Source organism: Mesoplodon mirus, assembly GCF_964341445.2.
Source record: "Mesoplodon mirus genome assembly, contig: HAP1_SCAFFOLD_1584, whole genome shotgun sequence".
Classification (NCBI taxonomy): domain Eukaryota; kingdom Metazoa; phylum Chordata; class Mammalia; order Artiodactyla; family Ziphiidae; genus Mesoplodon; species Mesoplodon mirus.
Window position 1 is genome coordinate 62,238 of NW_028294615.1, and position 5,828 is coordinate 68,065.

A 5,828-nucleotide genomic window follows, 5' to 3' on the forward strand; every position below is an offset into this window, starting at 1 on the left:
GGGAGGCACACGACTGTTGAGAACCTAACACTCTAATGCACAAGGTCAAGGATCCTAACAAATTCTCAAAGTCTCAACATATACCAACAAGAACCGTATTATTAGAAATATAAAGGCACAGAGATATAAATGCATAGATATATAAACTATTTGGTAGTAAAAACAGACCTTGCTATACAAACATATAGTAAGTCACTTCTACCACTTTATGAGAACAACCGTATAAAGAAAGGATCCAGAAGACCCCACTGCTGTCATCTTGCAAAGGATCAAAATTCAGCACCTAGAGGGCCCCACCCACCCTCCATGCTGTGTGTCTGTGTTTCTCTAAAAATAATAACCTGCAATTGGCATATAATTAAACCCATAGGCAGCTTTGAATATGAGATCTAGGCAGAAAAAGTAGCAGCAAAGACAACAGTGGCTGGCATTTGGTAGAAAAGTAAGAGAAGACTTTTTAAAAGCTTCCAGTTCAAGTCAGAATTAAGGTTAATTTTCAACAGCTTGGGATAGCTGTGGATGCTTTTGTGTTCTCTGAAAAAAGAAGAAAATCTATCATAAGTATGTTCATTCAAAAAAAATACTGTGTTTTTTAGCCATGCCCAGGTGACTTTCAATTTTCTACACTGTTCAAGGGCAGAGTGTATATTAGTTAGGATGTGCTCATAGCTGGTGCATCTCCAAAAAATGCTTCATGAAGGCTGCCAGCTTCTGACATCTTCGATGGTGACAGCATTATACAGAGAGGCCTGAATGCCTCCCACGGACCCAGAAGAACCACCGATGCAGCCGTTAAGAACAGGAGCATCTGGTTGAGCATCAGGATGACCCTCCTTCCCGTCACCAGCTCCTGCGAGAGTCACGGCACCTGAGGCCGTCGTGTCCAACCTCCCACCTGAAAGCCCCTGCAGGTGGCCAGGAGCGTCACACATCTCAGTCATTAGAAAATTCCTTTCCAACGGCAGTGAAGGACCGTCATGCTCACAGGTAACCTAGGTTAGCTCAACTCTTCAATGAGCCTGCTGTGCAGGGGGCAGGGAGCGGGCAGCTATTCTCATGCGTGAAAACATACATCTTCCATGGAGCTCACAGAATTAACTACTCTCTCTGATGTTCAGGGGAGCAACAGTGTCTGTTCTTACACTGAACAGGCTTGTGCCAGCTGCACTAGAGATGGGATGGCACCCTTTGTGCTGTCAGAGCAGAGATTTTCAAAGGAAATTTTGACCAAAGCTCCCAGAAGGTGTGCCCCCCCCCACCGTGCTCTCGGCCATGGAATCGTGCTAAGGGGCCTGTAAGCAGCAGCAGGAGCACCCCCGTAACAAACGGTCTTTCCCAACTAGTTACAATAACTGCTACTCCAGGATGGACAGCCTCCTAGATGTGTCTCCTTCAGCGTCTGAAAACTAAACCAATTCTCTGACAAGCTTCTGGATGGGACACGTACTCACCACCTATGCCCTTTCAGGGAGATCATAGTGAGTTCAAGAGCTCTGTCGAGAAATCTTTTTTCTAAAGCATCATCTCCTTTGGTGTTGACAATGCGGAATGGAATATTCATCTTGCTTCTATCCTGGGCCTGCACTGGACATCTGAAAAACATGTTTTTTCTTCCAGCTATTTTTCTGCAATGTGCAACTGCCATTAACAAAGCAACAGAAAAGTTTTAAAAACCATTTTCCAGATGCAAACAAGAGATTAAAAAAAAGATCTGTGCCAGCACATTTATCATTTACTTAGGGAGATCACTCTTGCATATGGAACAGTGAGTTAACATTCTCTTATACGACTCATACTTAATTTCCAAGAGCCTCAGTTTCCTCATCTGAATATTAGCAATAATAATAATATCTCCATTTCATACTAGTTATGACAGTTCAGTGGTACAACATAGATGAAGCTTTCAACCCATGGCAGCCACACAGCAATGTGAATGACCCTTTCTCTACAAGGCTGCAGAGAAAAAAAATAAGTTGGTCCGAATAGTGGCAGTAAGATTTAAAAATAATGAGCAGCAGCTTTCAAAGCACTTAAAACACTGTATTGTCCCAAGCTGTGTGACCTTGAACAAGTTACTAAATCTCTCTGTTGTGCCTCTCTGATGTGAGGACTAAATGGCCACAAATTCTCTGCAGCCCTCCCAGCAAGAGGTGGGGTCTAGTGCTCCACACCTTTTGAATCTGGGCTGGCCTTGTGGACTTGCTTTGACCAAGAGACTGCAACAAGAGTGATGCTGTGCAACTTCCAAGCTGAGGCCTCAAGGGGCATGAGGCTTCTATACCTGCCCTCTTAAAACATCACTGCCATGGAAGCAAGCCCGAGCTAGCCTGCTGGAAATAACAGGCCCAGCCCACAGCCAGCACCAGCTGCCAGACAGATGAGGGGGGCCATTTAGACTCTAGGTGGATCACCAGATGACTTTGGTTGAATAAGTGATCTCAGATGAGACCAGCAGAAGAAACCACCCCACTGAGCCCAGCCCCACCTGCTGACTGAAAAGAATCCTGAGCAAAAGAAATGGCTGTGGTTTTCAGTCACAGTCTTGAAGTGTTCTATGATGCAAAAGTAGATAACTGATAGAATTTAGAACAGCATCTGGAACACATTCAATGCTATGTAAATATCGATTGAAGTCAACAGAGTTGTCTTTTCATTCTCCGCACCTTGCACAGGGATCATACAGACTCTCAAAAATGAATGGGTCAAGTTTCATCTAGGATACGTTAGTATTGGACTTCAGTTTCTGATTTGGAGAGTGAGCAAGCCAAAATTATCTTCCACTGACAACCAAAGGAGACAAACAGAAGAAGAGCTGACATGCTATTCTGGATTACAAGGAAAATATGTCATAACTCTCTCCATTTTCTCAAGCACATCCTATTTTATTCTTCCACTTCTACAGGGTGGGATTCATTAAAAGTAAACAGCAAAGAAAAGCAGTGTGAGGAAGCCCCCATTAAAAGCTATGCTCGGCCCTCAGGGCACACACATAATTCCTGTTAAAGTTAATAGGAGTCAAGTGCACGTCGACAGACAGAAGAGACGTAAGCAGGGAAACCAAGTATCCGGTAATAGGCTTTGAGCCTGAATTCTGGGCCCCCCTTTGCACAGGTAGTAGGTATCCTGGTTGACACTGATGTTAAAAATGTAGTGTCTACCCTCTTTGATATTCTGCTGCCTCAGGCTCCCCAGGTGACAGTCCAATTATAGAGCTGGAGCAGCAAGAAGGACACGTGATTTAAGGGGAAAAAATATTAAAAGGGGGAAGAATTAAGAACCTGGATTTACAAAGAATCTGTCTTTACAGTCGTCCCCCACACATTTACCCATCCTACTGTGAACGTAGGTGGTATCCTGACAGCAACAATGTCATAACAACTAGAAATTGAAGATTAAATTTGCACGGTGCCTGAGAGTGTCCCTGCTGTGGGGCTGAGGGAAGGAAGAAAAAGATGAAGGGGAATCAGCTGCTCCCAACCTAGCAAGACGGCTGTGGAGGGAATTCAGATTCCACAGGATAAGCGCTGTGGAAGCACAGAGCTGAGCAAGTACCTCTGCCCAAGGGAAGGTTGAAGGTTTCAGCGGAAGGGAGGTGGGAAGGGTCAGGACAGGGGGAGACGAAGGAAGGGCATCTGGCAGAGAGCTGTCTCTGCCAAGGCACGGGGGACCGCAGCAAGTTCTCTGCAGCACCTGGGGTGCTGGGTGCCTGGCTGGGGGCAGGACTGCAGACCGCAGAGGGCCCTGAAGACACGCTCTCCTGGGAACTGGATCCATCGGATCCTGGAGCACGAGGAGCAATCAGGTCTGCACAACAAGGAGTTCTGCGTTGTAGAAAAAGCACTAGGACACAGGGGCTGGAGGGTGGGGACACTGGGGGAGAGGCCTGCTAGAAAGTTCCCACAAAGAACTTTCTAGGTCAACAGAATTAGGGCTCGTGATCAAGACAGGGACACTGGGGAGTTTCAAGCATGGGCAGTAAGTGAAAATGCCAATAAGGACCCAACGGTCATATAAATGAGTATAACAGGCCCAACGTGACAGACTCAGCACAAACCCCCTACGTTACCTGTTAACTGTGAGGGCCCGTTCTTTACTTCCACAGAGAAACAGTCTCCCTTTTGCTTGAAACATACGGCCCTCCCAGTCTGTTTCTCCCACTTTCAGAGACACGGGGATTATGAAATAAGACATCTGGATTTAAATCATCTTCCCATGTTCCAGTAAGGGCTCAAATTGTGTGTTTTAAGCCCTGTGAGCCACACCGAGCACTGCCGTGGGCTGTGCTGGGCCACCGCTCCCAGGAGTTATCACTAAATCCCACAGCAGGGGCAGGGCCTGTGGCCGAATGAGTTGGGGGCAGGGAGAAGGTGCCAGGCTGACAGAGCGCTAGCAGGGGGCCGGGTGGGTGTGGAAGCAGCAGGTAATCCTGGGACTACAAAGCTTCCAGGACAGAGTCTGAGCAGCACTCCCCAGGGAGTCTAGGACGGAAGCTGATAAGGATGGTTGTGACTGGAAAAGCGGTGCCACAGTCAGTCATAGAAATTTAGGAAATCCTGAATTAACAGGGCTACACGGGTTTCTGGACTCAACTTCCTAGAGCGTCTCAAGAGCTCTGGTGAATCGTGAACTCCCAAGAGGATAATTCATACAGGAACAGAGTTTTCCCCAAATGCATGTGGCTGAAAAACCCACTGCATCTCTGGGATGAGTGTTCTAGAATGCCCACTGAGAAACCCCTGGACTTCCCAAGGTACCAGAGGGGTGTGTGTGAGGGGAAAGGCACCACCTCAGCGCAAAACAGCATCTCACAAAGGTGGTGACGGTTAGTAGGGCGCAAGAAAACCGCAGGCAGCTGGCAAGCGATGACAAGACGCTCGTTTCAGTGGTGTCTGCTCCAAAAGACAAACCAGAAACAAGAAGGGCGCGAAGAGTGCATCCTGAGGTGAGAGAAGCCCACAAAACAGTCACTAGGCCTCTCCTGACTGCCTAACTTTTAAATAAAAAATTAACTCTAAATTTGCACACGATTAGGAAAACTAGAGTAAAAATATAAAGATCTATTCCCTTCCATAGAGGTGGTTGCCAATAACAGTCTTTTGTGCATTTTCAGGATCAGATACACAAATGTGTATACGTGTATATATGCGTGTTTCCGTATGTACATATATACATACATAGTATTTACAAATACAAACACTGTGGGTTTCTAAGTGGAATCATAGAAATGTCCTTTTCTACACCTGCTCTTTTTCCTTTTGACCTCACGACGTATCAGGTCATCTTCCCAGTTTGCTCACAGACCTTCCCCGTTCTCCACACACACGTTACTCCATACCACGGATGGATCCTAATTTCCTTCATCAGACCCCTCCCGAAGGACATCCGGGTTGTCTCTAGATTTTCCCCATTATGTCAGTATCCCTCATTGGACTTGCGGGTGCCTGATTTTATGCACACTTCTGTGCAAGGCAGAGTACTGGCAGAGGGCAGGTGCCTAGAAGTAAAAGTCTTTGGTCAAAGAGCAAGAGAGTTTTGAACTTTGATGGACGCTGCAAACCTCACTCCAAAATTGAACACATTTATTATACTTAACATAGGCAAAGTGTGTTTGTTCCCTCGTCTACACCAGATGTTATCAGTCTTTAGAATTTCTGCCCATCAGAGGGGAAGAAAATCCCATGGTTTTAATCTGCATTTCCTAAAGAAGTTGGCCCCTCTTCAACTGTCTAGTAGCCAGCTGTGTTTCTTCTGAGTTGTTTGCTCATACAGGTAGAAACCACCCCCTGCCTTTTGAAAATTTGCTTATCCTTTTTCATTTATTTGTGGGT